This window comes from Coccinella septempunctata, chromosome 3 (assembly GCF_907165205.1).
Source record: "Coccinella septempunctata chromosome 3, icCocSept1.1, whole genome shotgun sequence".
NCBI lineage: Eukaryota > Metazoa > Arthropoda > Insecta > Coleoptera > Coccinellidae > Coccinella > Coccinella septempunctata.
In genome coordinates, this window is record NC_058191.1 from 5854417 (window position 1) to 5877417 (window position 23001).

The following is a 23001-nucleotide window of genomic DNA, read 5'->3' on the forward strand; positions in this document are numbered from 1 at the left end:
TTCTATAAATAATAGGTACCTACATATGTAAGTAACTGGAATGTGTATGCTATGATGGTATATTGAATATTGGTTCATATTAATTAATGATATATGTATATTTTACAAATTCAACCAAGTTTATTAATTCAAGACAACCTGTTGCACAGAAATAACACTTTCGACGTATAGCAGATCACCATATACTTTAGAGTCCTAGTCAAAGCTTCAGTTATTGCCCATAATTTCAATTTTTGTAAATTTTTTATAAATTGCATATAAAATATAACACATCCAACAACGTTCTTCATTGATTTCAAAATAATTTTTAGATGAAAACTAACATCCTGGTCACAAAACGAAACCATTCTTCAGTTTTGTCGCTCAGGATGTTTTCTGGTCTCAAGAAGGTCAACATTGAAATTCAATACAAGGAATAGAATTCGAATTTCGCGCCCTTCAATTAAAAAACAGAAAACTGTTATCAAAAAGTTTTTCTGTATTGACAGTGCGTTTTCAGCGACATCTCATTGTCAAGCGTGTTTTCACTGGCCAAAATATAGTCGGTTTTTAGTACTAGAGATATGAGGGTGTTTCCTATCTTTCTACTCACTAATCTTTGATTCCGATATTTTTTTTTATAACCTTTATTGAAATTTACAATCTACTCTTCACAAGTAATAAGTAAATATGGTGATATTAAAATGTCATGTAGAAGTTATCAAACTTATTGAAACTTCTTATTCAAACTTCAATTGAAGTCAATTGGCCATGTTTTCTGCAACCTTCTTCTGTTGAACGGGTTTTCCGCTAGTTGGTCTATGCAGCTGTTTTCATGTCCTTCCAGATTTTGTAGATATTTTTTTGAGCGTTTTTTTATCTCATGAATAATGAAGGGGATTTTCAAATCATTATGTATGGTGAAGTTTGAGACGTACCATGGAGCATCTGTTAAAGCTCGAAGGATTTTGGATTGGACTCTCTGTATTATTTGGATGTTCGATGTTTTGGCACATCCCCAGAATTGATTCCTGTATGTCCATATGGGTTTAATTATGGCTTTGTAAATTAATACTTTATTTTGGAGAGATAGCTTGGATTTTCTGCCTATTAGCCAGTACATTTGTCGAAATTTCATATTGATTTGGGTCTTCTTAGCTTGAATGTGTGGTTTCCAGGTGAGTCGTTGGTCTAAGTGGATTCCTAGATATTTGGCTTCTGTTCTAACTGGGATTTGGTTCTCATTTATCTTAACTGGTGGACATATGTTTCGTTTGTTGGTGAATGTGACTTGGACTGATTTTGTTTCATTGATGGTAAGGCGCCATTTTCGATACCATTTCTCCAGTTCATTCAGATGTTCTTGGAGCTTTTCGGAAGCTGTAGCTGCGTTTTCGTGGGCTGTGAGTGTTGCTATGTCGTCTGCAAATGAGGCTATCGTAGTGTTCTGATTTTCTGGAATGTCTGATGTATATATCAGATAAAGCAGTGGACCCAGTATACTTCCCTGTGGTACTCCTGCTTTTATTTCAGTTGGTTCAGATAGAGCATCACCCTGTTTCACAGCAAAATATCGGTTGGTAAGGTATGACTTCATAATTAAATAGTATGGCTGTGTGTGTAGTTTTTTCAGTTTGAAGAGTAATCCATTATGCCAAACCTTGTCAAACGCTTGGGATGAGTCCAGGAATACAGCTGTACAGTATTTATTGACTTCAAGGCTTCTTGATATGGTGTTCATCACACGATGTATTTGATGGCTTGCCGAATGGTTTTCCCTGAATCCAAGTTGATGGTTGGGTAGTATTGTGAAAAAATCTATATCCTTCTTCAATCTTTTGAGTAGATGTTTTTCCAATAATTTGCCCAAAATTGGTAGAAGGCTTATGGGCCTGTAAGATCCCACGTCGTTTTCAGGTTTGTTCGGTTTATGGATCATTATTATCTCGGCATATTTCCAGATAGTCGGGAAGTAGGAAAGGCTCATCATACGGTTGAATATAATGTTGAGGAGTAGTATAGCCTTTTGTGGCAGTTTCTTCAAAATTTCTGCAGTAATCAAATCGAAACCAGGGGCTTTCTTATTTTTTAGTCTTCTTATTTCTTGAAGAACTTCCTTGGGTTTGAAAGGCTTTATGGGGAGAGACATCTGGCACGCAACATCGAGGAAAGATTCAACTTCTGTGTCGTTGTAGCCTGGGTGCGGATCATTCGGTTTGAGTACTGTTGACAAGTGTAGAGCAAAGGTTTTTGATTTTTCCTCGTCGGAGTTGGCCCATTCCCCAGTTGTCTTTCGGATTGGAGGTTTTCGTGTTATAGGTCTCTTATACTTTTTCGTGGCTTTCCAGATGTTGTGCTCACTGTTGTTGTCTATATTTTGAATGTGGTGTTCAAATTGGGAGTTGTAGTAATCTTCAAGAGTTTTGTGTAGTTTTCTGCATAAGTGATTATAAATTGTTTTATCTGCTGGGTTACGGGATCTTTGCCATCTACTTCTAGCTTGTCGTTTTTCAATTACCAGTTCTCGAATTCGCAGTGGTAATTTCTTTTCGATATCATCCTGTTCTGATGGGGTTGGTGTGGATTCCCAGGCTGCTCTCTGGATTATTTCTGTTATATACCTTGCAGCTTCTTCTAATTCTTCAGTTTCTTTGAGTTCAATGTCTAGTCTTATGTTGTCACTTACTATTTGTTGGAATAGTTTCCAGTTGGTTTTAGATGTTGTGAGTGTACTTTTTTCTCCCGGAACATTGCAGTTGTACTCAAGTTCATCAAGATTGGTGAGTGATCCGATGATAGGTCTGCATTTGGTTCAGCCAGCATATAATTCCTATTTATTCCATTTGTGACGAAGAAGTCTAAGATGTCTGGTATTTTGTTCGGGTCAGTTGGCCAGTTTGTTGGTGTTCCGTACGAAACCACTTGAAGATTTCTTCTTGTTATCACCTCCTTCAGGTTGCGTCCTTTAGGGTTTATTAGCCGTTATCCCCAGTGGTTATGCTTCGCATTCCAATCTCCTCCAATTATGAATCTTCGCCTGAAGTTTTGGAAAAACTCCGTATATTGGTTCTCGGTTATATTGTGTCGTGGTGGTGAATAAATTGCTGATATGTCGAAGCTCCACGTTTCTGTGTGTACTGTTATATTTGTAGCTTGTATTGTTTCTGTGACAAAATTTGGCAGTGTGTGGTGTTTGATATTGCTCCGAATAAGTATAGCTGACCCACCCTGCGCTCTACCACTTGGATGTTCGGCAGAATATGTAGTATAGTGTGGGATCTGGAAATACGTTCTTTCAGTGAAGTGGGTTTCTGATATCAGCATTATGTCAATTTTATATAGGTTCATAAAAGCTTTAAGCTCATTTTTGTGGTTTGGAAGGCCGTTCGCGTTCCATGAAGCTATGCGGATGAAGCCGTTGAATTTTAATGAAGTTTATTCACGAGTGTTGTGAGCAGATTGAGCATAATCTGATTCTGGTTCATCATCTGCGTGATCATGGATTTCAGGTCGGAAAGGAAACTATTCATCATGGTTTCTAAGGAAGAGTTTTGTCTCTGAGAGGGTGGATCTTCATGTTCGTTATTTCGCTGAAGGGCTTGGGCGTAAGACATTCCTTTTGGTTGTTTGTTTGTTGGTTGTTTGTTCGGTTGTTGTTCTGTTTCTTGAATTGTATCTGGAATGTTCTGTTGTCTGTCATATTGCAGGGGGTTTTTATTGTTGTTTTTCGTTTTTGATATGAATTTATATACCTGGCAACCTTTGTAGTTGGACGGATGATCAGCCCCACATAATGCACATCTTGCTGGAGTCGATTTTGGTTTCTGGCAAGTTTTAGAATCATGCTGATTACCACATTTTACGCACATGTATGGTCTATTACAATAAGTTTTGGAGTGTCCATATTCTTGGCATCTAGTGCATTGTATAATTTCTTTTTTTCTTTTTGGTGGTTCGATGCTTATTTTCTGATTTAAGATGAACTCCAATTTGTATATATCTTTATTGTTGTCGTTTGGTTCCAAGTCCACATAAAAAAGCGGAAGTGGATTTTTCATTCGATCTCTTATAATACTGATGTTCCTGACTTTATGTCCGTGTTTTTCTATGTCTGCTTTTATGTCAGTTGTTGGAATACTGGGATGAAGGTGTCTGACAACTACCCTGTAGGCTCTGTCTTGTTTAATTTGGTAGGTATGAAAAATGATGTTTTTTTCTCTCAGGAATTTTACTAGTTGTCTGTAGGTTTCTGGATTTGTGACGTTCATCTTTACACAATTGTTGGTCAAAGTTTTTGAATAATATTGTTCATCAGCAATAGCGGTTGATAGAAGTTCAATCATTTCTGGGAAGTTTGTAACTCCGTGTATAAAAATGGGTGGTGGTTTTGGTATTTTCGGTGGTGATTCTGTAATATCATCACACTCGTTTTCCTTGTTGAGATATTGGAATCTATTGCTGGTTTCAATTGGTGAATTTTCATTTATTTCTGGCGAAAGGTTTGAGAATTTTCTTTTCTTTACTGTTTGCCATTGAAGGCTGTTAGCCATAGTATTATTGTTTTAGTCGCCCTCAGGACAACTAGTATAATGAAAATTCAGAATCCGGTGTTTGTTTATTATTTTTCACAATAATTAACGAATGGAATATTTATCTACGTACGTTTGTATAGCATATGACTTGGAAGAGATAATGTGGACCGCTGATAACACACGTGTACTTCCGAGCACAGCTAAAACGCGACTTTGATTCCGATATGAACATAGAAAATTTATAAAGTGTCAAATTTGACTAGGTGTCGATAGAAAATTTTCGCAATCAAGAATTCACATTCAATTCATAATGTGGTCGACGGAAAAATCTTGTTATCAACTCGTTTATCAATTGAGCGATCATTAATCGCTTCCATTAATAACCTAGTTGATTGAATAACTATTTCGTTTTCGATTTTCTGTGAAATTAAAGAGACGTTGACAATATTTCGAGTGGCTTAACAGGAACCGCTCGATCTATTTCAGTCGTTAGAATTAGAATCCTTTACTTTTCGAAAAGTGCTGGGCTCCCTCATCCTATACATTTTCTGAAATATCTTGAGAACCTCATAAAGAAACATAAACCTAGCACAAGAAAAATTTCCGAAAAAAAAGTGGACCAACATAACATTTGATACTCACAGAAATGTCCGACTGGACTGTTTCATGAAGGCCATCCGGTATATTAGCTAGATTTTGTTCAATGAAATCTCCTTGAGAAGAAGACTTCATAAATCTAACGATGAATTACTGAATTGTGTTCCTTACATGAGCTGAGGTCTCTTTGAAAAAATTATTTTAAAATTGTTTCAGTTACGCTGGTGTCGCTGGTATAATTCAGAACAACATGAGGAATTTGATTTATGTCTTGAACATTCCAAAACAAGTCAACTTCCAGGAGTATGCTCCTCACCTAATAGATATTCCCAAAATTCCTGACAGCGTCTGTCATGTTCATCAAGTTTTCTGACATGTATAACCCGAAGGTTGATTGGTTGCAAGCATATCTACGTTTTCGTCGATCACCATACATTCCATCACATATAAAATATTCAATTTTAAAGAACTTCGCGAATAAAGAATGAAACGAAAAGCTATTCTCAATTCCAATATCGTTTTCAGTAGGTATGTATCAACTTTTTCGTCAAGAAAAATGTCCACAAAGAGGAAACTTATTGATTGAAGATTTCAGGACCAGATATTATGTGATATTGAAAGTTTTTGGATTTTTTATGTAGTCGTGTAGGTATTTTTCCGGACGTTTTGCAGACAACTGCTTCTTCAGAGGAATCTAGGTCCAATAACACAGGTTTGTAAAATCGACTCGGAAAAATAGGAAACTCAATGTTAATCTCAAAGATAGTCAGGATCTAGTGGAAAGGTGGAAGAATCAGCACCTCTGTGCGACTGTTCTCTTTCAATACCCAAGTTTTACCAGCTATATTTCTGCAAACGTTCAATGTATTTATTGCTTTACTAGCAGCTGTCTCAATATAGTTATTCTATAAAGGATTACTATCTAGGGTTATTTCCAGATATTTGGACAGTGATCAATGTTCATAATCAATAATTGAAGTATTTCAAGCAAATTTGAAACCTTATTTCTGCTTATTATAGAAAAGATAAGGAAAAATCGCCTTGGAACTGTTTGCTTGTCCGACTAATTTTCTTTATGAATGGTCGCAAACACCCCAATCATTCTAATACTTTTTGCAATTGAACTCATTTCCCAAGTAGGGGAAAACTAAATATGAACTTATCATCTCTACGTAATCATATTGTTTCCCTTCCTCTCTTTCTAGCCTTCTTGCTTCCATTCTTTAACGTTTTCAAATTTTGCGAATGTTGACTATTATAACTGTATTGATGGAAATATTTTGGTCATCTGTCTTTGTTTGTCCAATTTTTTCAATTCAGTTCTATAAAAATATGTTTTCCATTGGATGCGTAAACAGATTGGAAGATATTGTTGGTCCTTGCCGTATGCCCCTCTTGAGTGAGATTGGCTTCGTTTCTTCATGTAGTTTTTTTGTATAGAAGCGTTTTTGTTTTTGTGGTTCTCAATTGAATTTTTGGAGCGATAGTCTATACGAGCATTATCGATTTCAATATGATTGCCTAGTGTTCTATACAATCGAAGGCTTTTTCGTAGTCAACGAAAAAAATGAATAGTGAGAGATTAAATTTCACAACTCCTCACAGTCAACTGAGTCAACAGATTATCCGATCTACCGCAAACTACATGATTGATATCGTGATGTTCCCGTTTTTATGTATTTTTCTGCTTTCTAGACACATATTGTAGGTACATATAATATGGTCAACTTTGGCAAAACTATGTCTTTGGATTCTTTCAACATTTCTATGAGTATGTTGCCTTTACCCGGAGTACGGAAGTTTATTGTTTTTCATTAATTTCATTTTTCATGTTTCACCTTTTTATCTCTTATATTTTCGATATCTTCTGACCCTACGTTCATTTTTGTTTTGTCAGGTGGTTAATTGGTGTTTCAGACGTGTTTACTCATTAAAAAGGCCAAGGTATATGTCAATGACAATATACATTCATCGCCATATGTCTCAAAAACGTCCAAACATAGAAAAAATTGTTTCGGACAAAATTTGTAGAAATTGTTATGCTCTAAAACTTTTATAATGAATACGGAAACAGTTTGAAGCCCAAGAGAGAAGATAATTTAAAAAAAATGGTTTTTGTGACCTTTATGGCCAATTTTTATTGTTTCGGTTTGATGAAACTTTCAGATTATATTGTTTCCGTTATTCTTGAATCATTAGCTTCAAAATAAGAAAAAAAGCCACCGCGCCCGAGAATGTACACGTGATTTTTTTTTGCAAGTTTGGCACCCTCCCCCATTTTCGTCGAGCTTAAAACGTCAGATTCAGAGAATATATACTTTCCAACATGTAATTAACCACATATGTCTCACTCTGACACGCTCGAGTATGTACAATGATCGTTTGTTTTTTTACTTTTCTGACAGGCTGTCCTAGACAATTCCCACTATATACAGATCTTATTTTTGGTAGAGGTACTCTACAAGGTCCAAGGTATGTCCCCTTATATTAATCTGACACGCTCGATTGAATCCCGAATTTCCCTTTTGGGATCCCCAACTACATCAGTTGAGAATTTGTGTTGCGGAATTCAGGTTAGTATTGTCAAAATACAATGCAGTCTAGAACTTTTATATGTAAATACCTATACTTATGCACTGACCGACGATGATATGAATTCCGCACTACTGTTTATGTTCTTAATTTGATCGTACAAATTGTATAATATCAATTCTGAATGCCGATTAATATGCTCTGAATTTGAATATTTCTTTTTTTCAAAGACTGTTTTCGTTCATATTTATATATTTCAGTTTTGTCATTGATACTATACGAATTATTAAAGATCCTTTGTGTCCAGATATTAAGCTGCCTAACTGAAGTTAGGACTATAGTTTTCCTCGTATTGTGTCGGAAGATAAACAGAGGCTCGCGTTGGCAGGGGCGCATCCCTGAAACAGATCGTAAGTGTGTATCCAACCACCATATTTCGTTTAGGTACCAAAAACCTTTTTCAGGTATACTCGTATTTTGTCAAGAAAATTCGTTTGAAAAAAAACGACATATTATGCGGGCATAATTTCACCAAGAAAAAAAATTCTTGATCCCTCCATAACATCATGGCGCAAAAGGTTGTATAATATTTATAAGCAATAAATATATTATTCAATCTTTTCATTCATATACTGCCAATCTAATCATGACACTCAATATACCGGAATAATTAGCTGTTAAAATATTCTCCGACCCACATAATAATATATGAATTTTCAGCGAACGTGGATAATGAATTAAAATTATTTAATCTGTCAAAACGCCAAATCTGTTATGGAATATTATTGTGTTAGTGATTCGACGTGTTTACTTTAGGTGAATAAAATATAAATTGTGATGAATTCATCGAATTATTTTCTCAAATGGACCATTGATATTAATCGACTCAAATTCTATTTTGAAGAGGGCTATAAAATGACGTAGCGGCCATTTCACTAAGCATAAGCAATCTCAAGATCTACAAAACTTCTACGTCCAGTTTCATAATCAAATTCAAACTCACTCTAAGCTTCCTCCACTGTCATTTTTATGGTCGGTTTCATAATCAAACTCCTCCCTTTAATTTCCCTTTAATTTTAAAGCTTCCTTCAACCCTGAAATGGACTATGGAAACAACTTCACAACTGAAAAACAACTAGTTCTGATGGTTTGCAAAACTTCTAAATCAAGGAACTTTGGATAATTCATGAAAAATTAGCTGTTACCTAAAGACTAAAGGAATACTGAAGATCTAATGAAATATCGGCCAATTTCATGCCTTCCAACTTCCAACGTTGTATAAATTGATCACATCGTGTTTATCGAACCGCATTTATATCCATTGTGAAAAGAGTAACATCATCGCCACACAACAGAAAGGATGCCTCAAAGACAGCAGAGGATGCAAAGAACAAGTAGGGGAGACTGGGGAGGGTTGATACGTTTTTGGAATATTTATTTCTGTAAAATGAATTATATGAAGAAACAGGACTTTTATAACATTATATAATTCTTCGATTAATCGTTCAACGAAATAAATATAGAATTCTCAAAATATAAACATCCTATTCTGTACAAAACGTTCAACACAAAAACATGCAAACTGTCTCAAGCCTCCCCACATATGGGAGGATTGATACGGTGTACTGGGAGGCATGAGACACATAAACTGAAAATATAAGCCCCATTGTTATCACTCGCAAATGTCACATATAAACATTTTTGTGCCATTTCTAACACGGTCACATTCTTCTTGGCACCATTGCGAGCACACCTGACGCCTGATCCAGAATTACTAGATCAGTAGGTAGGTCAGCAATGATACTGATTTGCTTTGATCCCGTAGGTGCAGAAATATGTTCAGAAGGTAGGTTGGATGGTAAAAACGCCTTTATGTAGGCCTGTTCAACCAGCTCCGGAATATTTTTTAAAGATGTACATATATCAGGCCTCCCCACCCTAAATGTCTCAAACCTCCCTGAAAGCAAGTTTTAAAGTAATTTATGTTTTTATTTTATACCCATACATTTTGGCAACCTAATAAAACAGTAAATTAAGTAGGTTTATGCATATTTCCCAGTGAAATTTTTGTTTATGCCGAAGAATTAATGCACGACCATAAAACCCTTAGGTAACTTTAGTAAAAACTTACAATTTCTCACCTCGGAACACTCTTTGTTGAATATTTCACGAACGAACTACTTTTAGCCTTACAGATTAAGGTCATGTAGTGCTTTCTGCCAGAGAATAGTGTTCACCAGTATATTACTTTTGAAAACGGCTACAGACCGCGGATATAGGCTTGTATCAAGCCTCCCCATGTATCAATGCTCCCTAGTCTCCCCTAATAATAGATTTAGTTGTCTGCAATCAAGCATTCTTTAAATGGAGGAATCTTTACGCTGCTTATGTAGACACAAAAGCATTCGATTCCATACCCCACAAATGGCTCTTGATGATCTTGAGGATTTACAAGGTGGATGCCAGTACTATTAATTTTCTGGAAAACGCAAAATTTTTCAAGGAGACTCGCTTAGCCCACTATGGTTCTGGAGGGCTCTGAATCCATTGTCTCATAGATTTAATTCTACTGAGTCCGGATTTACCATCAGGAGCAGCGGTAGAACTGTGATGAATTTGACATCTCTTTTACAAATGTAACAGACGCTGAAAATAGTTGACGAATTCTCTCACATGAATAAACAAGTAACAGGGCAACTTGCGCGTATTTGTGGCTATTCATCTTAATACATTGATGTAATAATAATAATTAGGTATTTATTAGTACCTTAAGACATTTACATTGTATAGGACAAGTCAAATGAAAAATAGAAAAATCCATTTTAGGGAACTTATTCTTCGATGATATTTATCGAAAATCCTATAGTAAATTTTTCGCATTACTTAATAAAAAATTCTCAAATGCCACCACTTGTTTGGGTCTCCCAATAGAAGGAAATTCTTTGTCATCCTCTTCTTTCACAATCTTTCTGATTGTGGAAATATTCAGCTGAATTATAAGTCGTTTAGATTCAGATGGAACATTATATAAATTCTCTTACATTGAATATGTTCGCTACCGTCTGACGTATTGTGGATTTTAGAATATCAGGGTATAACTATTTGAATGAGCGGACCTGAATTCTAAATAGCACTTCCTGAAACAATGTCTCTTTTTTCAATCACTTTCGACATTTTCGAATTTTCGTAATAAAAATTGATATTAGTTGTGGCAACGGCGTTATGACATTAACGACATTTCATGAGTGCCAACCTAACTTCGTTCTAGTTACAAAAACTTGAGAAAATTATTTCATGGCCAACCGACTGCTAAAATAAATTTGAATGAAGTATACTGGATAGGCACGTCTGACAACATTGCGAAGTTGAAGGATATCAGTACCATCCCTATTGTCATTTCATAAACAGGCCTTATACCGAAGAAACTACAAGAAAATGTGTGAACCTTTCCTTTTATTGTTGAACAAGATTACGGTTTCTTGTAGTTAATTTGGGTTGACTAGGCAGTAAGTTCGAAATCTGGGAAAGTCAGAGCTATAAACCGAGGCCGAAAGGCGTTTCTTTCCTGAAAAACAACATTGCATTACACTGTAGAGACCGTATATCACAGCAAAGGAATCTGACTCGCAATCATCTACTTAATTTCCCCAACTCCTTACTACAAACAACTCTATCCTGAAGACATCAAATGAAATGGAAGTCGTAGAAACTTTATCAAGGGGCACCGTTCCGAAACGTCCCAATTTTCCGGTTACTGAAATGGAAAACAAATCTCATACTCGTAATCTCACTCCGTCTGGGGCAATAAATAACATTCGTTACGAATGTTCGCATTATTCATTCACGAATGCAAATCAAATTAAGGCACAAGGATGGCAGTCGGATGGGTAACAAGTTTGCCTAACACTCATCATCATTTCAGTGATATACAGTCAGCTTTTCATGGATAATTATTTTCGCTGGAATAATGCTGAATGTGGAAGTTCTGTTCATCCTATTGATGAATCCATTGATGCCCAACATTCCGTTGCGTGTTTACACTCTCAAGGCCGTTCCACACTACTCGTGCTCACCCGTCTTGAGCTTGTCTACTAGGCTGGTGTGGTTCGTCTGATTCGCGGCCGTGTTCATTCCACCATTATCCACGTTATCTCAGTTGCTCGATCCGCTTCATTTGCAGGCTTGTCGTCTTCCCGAGCGGCTTGATGAGCATAGCAATCCTTTTCTTTGACGTACCGAGAACAAGCAGAGTCGCTCAAGCCATAGTCTCGTAAGGCAAGCGCACTTGTCTCTCAGCTCGAGTTATCGTCCAGATTATTCGCAAGCCACCTTGGTTGGGGCAGGTGCACAATACTCGTGCTCACCCTTCTTGAGTTTGTCTAGCAGGCTGATGTGGCCGTGTTGGTTCCATCATTGCCAACAATATCTCAGTTGCTTGTCAAGCTTAAACTCGTGAGGATCCGCTTCATTTGCATGCTCGTTGTCCACATGACTCGAGTGACTTGACGAGCATAGCGGTTCTTTTCTTCGATGTATCGACATCGAGCGGAGTCACTCAAGCCATAGACTCTTAAGTCTTGTGCGCTTGTTTCTCGGTCACTATCGTCCATATTACTCGCAAATCACCCGAGTTAAAGGCGGTTCACACTACTCGTGCTCGATCGTCTTGAGCTTGTCTAGTAGGCTGGTGTAGCTCGTCTGACTGGCAGTTTGTCAAGCTTGAACTCATTAGGATCTGCTTCATTTGCAGGCTTGTCGTCGTCCATTTTAATCATCCTTTCCTTTGACTCACCGAGAACAAGCGGAGTCACTCAAGTCATAGGCTTGTAATCGTATTGTCCATATTACTCGCTAGCCACCCTATTTAAGGCCGGTATACACTACTCGTGGTCACCCGTCTTGAGCTTGTTTAGTAGACTGGTGAGACTCGTCATAATTGTCCACATTGTCTCAGTTGCTTGTCAGCACACATGATTGTTATACCTGAAGGTTTTGGTTTACGATTGCTCTGTGCTGTCCACAGGACTACAATGTGGATTGTGAGATCTCTATTCGACCAGTCCATCCTCCTAGGAAAGTATTTTTCATAGTGCACTCTGAACTATACTGTTGCTGATACTTGTCTGCATACTGGAGAATAACCGCAGAGGATACTCGAAAAAATACATCTCCAGCAGGCTGGGAACAACGAAGCCATTTTCTAAGCTCTAAGGATAATATCAATTCTTACTTAGGCCCGGTACTTACCCTTAGAATAAATTTTGACTAAATTGTGAAATCATTTTTATTCTGAAGGATATTTTATTTCGCCGCTATCACATAACATTATTTGACGGATAACCATTGGATAAAAATACGTTATACTAATTTTTACTGATTAATGTAAGATCAGACGCCTCATTGTAGAAATCATCATAATTCTAATTATAATAACAGAAAGCAAATGTTTCGTGCAAATAACACAAATAATAACCATACATCAAGAATTTAAAGAACTCAACCAATAATGATGTACTGAAATTCGATCTATGTTCAAATTTCAAAAAAACAACTCTTATTCGTAAGTTTGAACAACAGATTTATTCGGCGAATAGGGATTATTCATTCGATGAATAACACTATCTGGAAGTGGGAAGACAGCAATATTACTTATCCTAAGAATAAGACTCATCTACTGAATAAATTTAGTTATTCGGTTAAGTATCGGCCCTTAGTAGCAGAATACAGAAAAGCTGGGAGAGAGCTTGGCTGTCGTAATGTTGTGAATAGACATACCTGTTCTGCCTCATAATGAAGGCTTTATCTGTCAGACCCGTATACAAGGTGTCCATTTTAAAGATCCACCCAAATAACTCCTGTCTTGATCAGTAAATATTTCGAATGATAGTTACTTATTCTCCAGGGGGACACCGCAGCATGTGCTTCGAACAGAGGATATATCAGTGCATTGCCAATCGTAGGGGAAGTTCAGAACAGAACTCTGTTACTTTTTCTTGTTTGGATTTTTAATAGAAAAATTTATATTTGATTTGTAATTCTGTCTCCCCATGAAAACAGACTTCTACAAATATCCTCAATAATTTTGTGTAGAAGACTTTCATCATAAGTCCAAGGTCAGATGCTCGCATTTGATTTCCAGTTGAATAATAATAATAATAATAATAACCTTATTCGGACTATTACATTGTATTAATTTATATCTATAATCAGAGTTCCGGATAAAGCAGAAGAAGGCGATAAGTGAAACCACTTGTTTCGCCTAATTTATGAACAATAAAAATAAAACAAAGTCAAAAAGAAAGCAACAAAAAATTCAATCAATTTTCAAGACCACCACTTCGTTACTATATCAAGATACAATCATCTATTCACACTGTCCCAAATGCATCAATTAAAGATATTAAGAATTTCTCTCCTATTTGTAGTTAGCAAATATTTTTTCACATATTTTTTTGAACAGATGGAGAGCCCTTAAGGATTTAACCTCCTCAGGCAGCCGGTTATACATCCTAGGAGCAAAAAAACTGTATGATCGCTGGGTTGTTCTCTTAACCATCAATGGTGCGACAAAATGATCCTTACAGCGAGTATCATACCGGTGGACAGAACGCACCTTATAACCAACATGATAATTAGTGACTGCGGTAAAAAAAAAACAACTTTCTTACATCCAAAACGTCCGCCTCCTCATACAGAGCATCCGAGGGGTACCTACCATCCCTCGAGTAAATGAGTTTGAGAAATCTCCTTTGCATGATTTCGATCGGCTTCAAATGTGTATGCAACGCACCACCCCAAACTGCTATGCCATAACGAATATGACTTTCAACTAAGGCAAAATACAAAGTTCTCAAATATCTCTGCAGAAAAATAGGCTTAAGTCGTCGAAAAATGTACAAAATGGATCTCAATTTTTTCACTGTACTGTTAACATGTACATCCCATCTTAGGTGACAGTCTATTATCACACCCAGGTATTTATATGTCTTCACAGGTAGAATCTCATATGTAGTGTCTCCTTCCATATGTAAGCAGTCAAACGTGGGGCAACCTGCAGCATTGCAGGAGAATGGCACATAACAAGTTTTCTTGATATTCATCCTTAACAATCTTCCATCCAACCAATCCTTCAACACCTGCAATCCCCTTTCTACCTTAGATCTTAGTGTTGCCCAGTCTTCCGACATGAAAAATATGGCCGTATCATCTGCATAGCCAACAATATCACCACCAACGTCCAGCGAAAACAGTGTGTTAATATAGATGTTGAATAGAATGGGTCCCAAGACGGATCCCTGTGGAACCCCACAGTTCATCTCCTTCTCATCACTCACCACATCAACAATCCTCACTCTCTGTGATCTACCGGCCAGATAGCTTCCGAAGAGCCGCAACACATCCCCCCTCACTCCAACATTTTCCAAGGACTGCAAAAGAATACTATGATCCACTGAATCAAACGCCTTCCTCAAATCAACAAACAAACTCAGACACGGTTTACTCATATTCAAGGCAGCAGTAACCCTATTGGTCAATGCCAAGATAGCATCCTGAGTAGACTTGCCCTCTCTGAAACCAAATTGGGCTTCCGATATTATACCATATCTATCCAGAAAAGATACGAGTCGTTTCTTAATGATCTTCTCAAAAACTCTTGATAGGTGAGTGGTCAAGGAAATAGGTCTGTAGTTACCGACAATAGTTTCATCCCCCTCCTTCAAAACTGGGATGACCACCGTTTTCTTGAATTCTGTAGGGTATAGACCATGCTCAACGCATCTATTCAATATATGTGTTAGGGGGTCTAAAATGTGAGGTGCAGCTCGCTTCAAATCTCCCGCTCCCAAACCATCGACACCCATTGCACTACCATCCTTCAAATCATAAATCGCATTTTTAACTTCAATGGGATCTATCGGGCCGAAAGCAAAAGAATTCGAAATCTCCGACCGTTCTGAGTATCCACCTACATGTTCCCTTCCCAATGCAGGAGTCTCACCCATCCCCACAAATGCCTCATTGAAAGCATTGGCTATCTCTTTTTTATCCGTCGTATACCCACCATCACGTAGTTTCATCCGGTCTGTGACTCTTCTCTGCTTCTTCCTTCCAGTAATCTGCTGAACTATCTTCCATAATGCAGTGGAGTTGTTACCACTTTCATTGATTACATTCTCATAATAATCTCGCTTTCGCTTGTTTATCAGTGAAGTGAGTCGATTTCTATATCTTCTATATTCTCTTATCACATCTTCATCGAGTGGGCGTCTGAGCACCTGCTGATACATCTTATTTTTTTTATTTATTGAAGTTAGCAGCCCGCTGGTTATCCATGGTGCCTTCCCATTGTGTTTTCTCCTCAATTTTGTCCTATATGTGCTTCTATCAACCGCATCAACCAGAATTTCAACAAATCTACTAGCAGCCGAATCTGGGCTCGGTGCAGTATAAACATCACTCCAGGAAACAGACTGACACAACTGCTGAAATCTTTCTCTATCAAGTAAGAGCCGCTCCCTCTCTGTGCTGCAAGCCTTATGTCCAGAGAACACCATCTGCATTATTGTAATAAAGTGATCCGTTATTGACGACCTTAGAACTATCGGAACAATGTTGTCCTTCAGGGCCGGATCCCTTGCTTTGAAAAAGATGTGATCCAGACAAGTCTTGCTGTTACCCTGCACTCTAGTTGGCGCATTGATAGCGGATAAGTAGCCGAACTCAGCCATGGTGTCCAAGTACTCCGCCACATGAACACCATCAGGACACAGCAAGTCTAAGTTGATATCACCCAAAAATAGCGACACATCAGAAGTTGACACATGCTCATCTAAATACCTGAATAAATTAGTGTTGAAATCCTGCGGGTCAGAGTTTGGCGACCTATAAAGTGATTCAATTACAATTTTCTCTTTCATACCAAAATTAAGGCAAATGTGTAAAAGCTTTTGTTCAGGGGAAATTATTTTTACCCGGTGTGTGAAACTATAACATGATTTTACATAGGCAACCACTCCATCGTTCTTGTTATTGATACTTTCGTCATAAATTAAGTCATAACCATCAACATTGAAGAGTTTCAAATCAACCAATTCTCTAGTCTCACTCAAAATAATGCAATCAATATCAACATCTAATTCTATTAAAAATTCATCTAGGTGCTTACCTAGACTTCTTACATTCATTTGCAGAACCTTGAAGTTTACATGGTTTTCATTCACTTTTAACACCTGACTACATTCATCAACAGTGTCCAATGTATAAGTGGCAATCTTGTCAACATCGAAATCTCTAATGTACTTATCCATACTCTAACAGAAAAAAAAATTCTACAAAATGAAAGAACCACAAAAAAGATATATCAACAACTACAACAAAAAAACAAGAAAAAAAAAAATCTAAGACCTCGCCGCTAATTTCCTGGTGGATATGGAATCACTGCGAGTAAATGGTTTTTTGGGTTCACGCCTACTCTGCACGCCAGTTGTCCGATCCGCATCAGTCCCATCAGTTTTATCAGTTTTCGCTTCCACCAATTTCGACTGCACCTGCGATGGCACACCCCGGTTCACAGTATCCGAGACAGTATCAGTCTTAGAAGTCTTCGGTGTCGCAGGACAGCTGCTTGGCCTGGCCTCCTCCCTGTACGACATTTCTATCTGTCGTCTTTCGAGTTCTGCTACGTTATAAGCTTCACCATTGATTACCAATCTATCACGCTTTATAAAACATTCATTCCGAGTATCCTGCTTAGCCAGGAGCAAATGTCGTCTCAAAATCTTGTACTCCTCTCTCTGCATTTCAGTTAAGTCAGCGGTTATAACGACACCTGTCCCCCTCAGGTTCCTACAACTCTTCAGTATCTTTTGTTTCAGCCAATAAGTTGCAAACTCAATTTTTAGCGGACTAGATTCTTTACGTCCCAGTGTATAAAAGTCGCTTATATCCCTATATTCAACTTGTATACCTAATAGGGCCTTCAACCACCCACAAATACTCTCCAGAGTTAGTGCCTTCCTCTCAATCGCATGTCCAAACACCACGACACAGTTCTTTCTCTCCCTCCTCTTCAGTTCTTCAACCTCTGCTCTGAGACGCCTATTATACTCATCTAATTCATGGACCCTTGCATTTAAGGCAGTTATGGACATTAGGAGTCGAGCTTCAGACGCTTTAACAGTATTCAGGATTTCCCCTTTGATCTTCGACAATTCTTCATAAATATTCTGCAGGGTGATGCTCGCCTCCATATTAACCGCTATACAATTTCAATCAACTGAAGGAATTTCTACTCAACTCGGCAACGCCGGAGATAATCGAAGTAATCAGTATCACAAGTCACTGATAATAATGTTTATTGTTTCAAATTATTATAATCAGCTCACTTTTTATTAGGAAAGAAATCGGATATACACACCCAAGTGGCTTAGTAGTACCTGTAGTTCTGAACAATTTCCACTATTTTAAAACTTTTATTAATTATTAGTTTATGATACTATTACAAGATACGGCGGCGTGCGGAAAACGTGCGGATGCTGAACCGATACTGTTGAAGGATGAGAACCTTTCATTCGACAATGTATTCAGGCTCTCCCCACTTCATATCGCCACAGAAATTCATTCGATGGAAAAAACGAAGGGGAGAAGATTAATATGTTGCAAACAAAAAGGTTTTTTTTTCCAAAAATTTACTTCACCTCGAAATGACATCAATTAAACTTCAAGGTCAGGTAGAATGTCTGCATCAAATGTGCAGACTGGGCAACTTTTTTTAGAATCTTTCAAAATGGATAACACCTATGTATAATTGATACTTCGAGACAGAGAATGACTTAACTATGATTGACGTGAGATATGAAGTGAAACAACTCATAACATACAGTCTATCACCCATTTTCCGTTTGAAATTCTGTTACACATGTCCAATGTAAACAGACCTGATCCTTTCCTTGAGTGAACCAGAAACTGAAACACATGATTTTCACCAGGATCAATTATTAAACCACTCCACGTATATTTTCAAACACCCGAAGAAGCTTTGTTGATAGCGAGGCATGTGTATAAGTAGTGAAATAATTCATTCTTTCCTTTTTTTGTTCCTAATTTGACGTTTGATTATGGATTCTTATCAATAGTGGCTCATATCAGTTCTTGAGAGATTCAAATTATAATTTCAAGGTCTCCTTCCAATTTTCATGGTAATGCTGCTCGTAAAGTTTCAACTGCTTTAATGTGTAACTCTGCATGCAGTGTATGAATTTGAAAAGCTGCCACCTTTCATGTCTCGCAACCGCTCTTCCTCCGCAAAAAAAGTTTAATTTTTGTTTAGTAGGGGGGCATACGTGTATCACATCTGTGAGCTTGAATACAATAACCCCTAAAATATTAAGTGGGAAGAGGAAGTGACACCTTGATAGATGATTCCATTGCCTATTCAAACATGCCATACACCTTTGAAGTGAAATATTTACGATTGCAAGAGTTCCATTGAAACAAGAAAATAATGAAAAATGAAAATTATTGTTGTACATTACTATTATTTTGTGAACAAAAATATAACGACGACATAGATTATTTCTCCATATATATAGAGGGATTGATGGGAGCTTTTGCTTTCGTAATACAATGTGTTTATTTTAAAGTGAATACTGAAATTAATTAATATTGTGTGTTCGTAGATTTATGATGAATGTGATTGTTGTTTATACAGGATGTACTTTGATATTATTTAATTCTCCTTGCATGAAATCATATGTAATGTATGTATGTATTATGAAAATATTATACAGGCTGTTCCATGACGGCTTCGGCTTTCTTGATATACAGAATCTTTTATAAAATCTAGTTTTCCATATGTAGGTACATAAATACAGCTAAATAATGGAAATTGATAAGGAATATTATGTACACATGGTTTTTTGATTCTGTTTTCTTCAATGAAGATGAGATTTCCAACGAGCTTTATGTGGTTCTCACTCTGTAGTTTCGATTTCCTGATGAGAAAAACGCAGAAGATATCCAAGAACCTTCTGTATACATAAAATCACAATAAAATTTTTTTTGGGGGGGCCTGGGAGCTCAATGTTATCTTATGGTTACCTACTATTCTGTCTACTACCATAATTTCATAATTATTCAAAGACATGTACCTAATGACAATTTTCTTCAGTAAAATACATCAAGTTCAATATTTAAAAGAACAACGTGTTTATTTTGTGAAATCTGAATCCTCTCATGAATATCTCAGTATATTTGGAAATGAACCAATTCGTCATAGAGCAGCCTATATGAGGTTTTCTCACCGTTGTAATGACCTCTTCATTTAAGGAACATCAAAGCACACCGGATGTACCTCGGGGTGTACTGATTTCCTGTCCATTGAGATATCCTCACGAGTACATATGAGAAGGAAATTTTTTCATAAAATATCCGGAATATACCTAAAAAAACTACTGTCTAGAAACACATTCATGTCATATCATGTCAGGTCTGTAAAAGTTTGTCATATCATTGTTATGACCTCTCATAGAAAAAAACTCAAATAATAATCATTCATTCATCATAAATGTGGGAACACCTAGTATAATATGAATTTGAAAAGCAAACTGTAATTCAGGAACAAATCTAAGTCGTCGTAGAACACCCTGTAGAAGTTCGGAACTCGGAATTTAGTTGAATTCCGACTTTAAAGTCGGAATTTAAGAAGAATATTTTTAAAATATTATGTGGCCTTTCTACGCCTTCGTAGGAATCCACTACTGAATCAAAGCACAAATATTTGACATCCTCAATCCAACAAATACGGACGCAAAGTGCAATCAGACGCTCCTTTTTTTTAACAACATTGTTATTTCAGTCGAAAAAACGCTAATTATATTCAGATATAGTTCAGACACGAATTCTCCTAACATTTTGGAAATATTGAAAATATAGAAGTGAACGAATATGTCTGATATTGGGAATGTTCGCTGAGAAAATGGCAGAGCAGAACTCAGCATGAATATTGAAAGCTACAGCTGAACCTACCAAAGGTAGTCTCTGTAATCCGATTCGTTCGGAAACTCGAGGTGATTCAATTCAAGGACGGTAAAAGGATGACCTACCTAGCTGAGAGATCCTTTGACGACAGTGTTTGTGTTCGTTGCTAGAACACATTCGAGTAATATTTACTTGGACTGTAATTATAAATAAACACGAAAACCCTATATAATTCATTAATTGAATATGTTTCCTGAAATGCTCCACAAAGTGATGACGAGGAGGAAAAACCAACAAATCTGCTAGCTTCAATGAAAAGATAATTGTGAATCTGGGTCGTACTACCATCTCATCTGAATTCAACAAGCCATTGTATTTTTATATACCCTGAAAGTTTATATCTGAACAATACTGAAGACTATTTATTCTGGAAATAAATATATCATACTTGGTATATGTAAACAGTGTGTTGTAGTTATCTTTAAAGTTCATTCGAATTGCAATACAGGGTTCTTTGTTATCTGTACGTATAAAAAGACAACTTTTAATTAACAAACCAAGATCTTGTCAACGTTTCTAGCTGCTTATAATTCTTCATCAGGGCTCAAAAATGTAGGTAAAATGAAAACAAATAGAAACACTCCAAGAAAACAGAACCAAAATTGAAATACCATAGGACACGAAGAAGTCTTGTAATGTCAACATTCAACAACGGATAGGGTGTTTTTTTTCTCGTTTGAGTATCCTATGTCGGTTGCACATAAGTGGTTTATGGCATACGCTGTCAATGTGGTAAAAAATATATCCTCCAGACTGAAGTATTATTATCGTTAAGACAAAGTTAATTAGACATTTAAAATAAGTGAAAAAATACTGGTTTATCCTCACATTGTTTTGACTTTGGTCATGTTTCTTCATCGTTGGATATTATCCTGATTTTGCAGAAATTATTGAAAAGAAGATTGTTTTCAGAAAAATATTATATTGTAAGGTGTTGAAAGCATTTGAAGAAGCATTCTGATTTTCAGAATACACCATATAGGAACCTGATTTTGTCGAAAAATATTTTTAAATCACTGTGTTCTCCAGATGCGTGTTTTTGACTGCTATTATCTAGGCATTCGTGTTTTTATCATAATATTATGAGTCATATGAGCCACTGCTGTTTTGAACTCTGAAACACTTTCTGAAAGCTCATCCCATTTCGATTTTTCCATTTTTAATTTTAAAATTGACTGAATTCGATGTGGTTGTTGAATGCTGCCATCATATGGAAAAAAGCATTATGAGTTTTCGACTTTTTATGAATTTAATTTAAATACAATATTTTTTTTACAGGGTGTCCGGGAAAATGTGGGATGTGTATCGAATTTAGTTAAAACATAAAAATGAGAGGACAAATTTTCATAATTCTTTTCCTATCGGGCCTCCATACGGAGATACGGTCTCCTAAATGACGCCACTGGAAATCCATTTCCATTTGCCATGTAGGGATAGCCGCAAGGAAAAAAAAGATAGGAATTTGGCATCTTATTTTTTTTTATGTTTTATATGAATCTGAGGGATTTCCCACATTTTCCTGGACATTCTGTATATGTTTTACTCTACATTTATATTTTTGTTGATGTTTCTTATTATTTCAATATAATATTTTATTCGTGTCCTATGATATTTAACTTGACAGGGTTTTAATTTCTTGTGTATTTCTCAATGTTCCTATTTTGAATATTTTAGATCCGATCAGGAAATATATTTAGTTCGAAACATTGGTTTCTCAATTAAAAGTTGTCAGCATTTCGAATATTTTTTTTTCTATTATGTAAATTTGAATGGTTATGCGAATATATACTGCTTGTATCATATAAAGCAATAAAGTAGTGAGTTGCAGAATACTGAAAATATTTCAAGGCGACGATTTATTGTTGGAAACCTCAATATGCACAGTTTGAGGTTGGGAACCTCAATATGCACAGTTTGAGCACGAAAAAGATTTGTTTTCCATAATCGTCTGATAAGTGAATCGCCCTATACAAGAAATACATTTACAATGAAAACACACTTGGGTAAGCATGAACCTGTAATGAATTGGAGCAGAGCCATTCCATTTCGCTTGCTCTTACGGTTAGAGAGCGGCCGTTCAATCCCATCGAATTTTGCCCAGCCTGTACAGTAGAAATTTTTTATTGCATTTTCCTTCTTAGATAACGTATTTGGTAATATATTTGTTATTATTATTATATAATATTTTATTATTATTATATATTATTTTGATATTTTTTTCTTTTTAACGGTGTATCTGCCTAGAGGGAATGTCCTTCTAAAATCGATATTGTTTTAATTACTACCCTACAGAGTGTTTTGAAAGTTTGGGCTTTTCTCAACA

At 36.5% G+C, this 23001-nt stretch overlaps 1 protein-coding gene across 2 annotated transcripts in view; it reads right to left on the reverse strand.

Moving 5' to 3' along the window:
* Window positions 1-23001, reverse strand: part of LOC123308917 (connectin) — a 373496-nt gene that overhangs the window by 256125 nt on the left and 94370 nt on the right. The window lies entirely within an intron of this gene.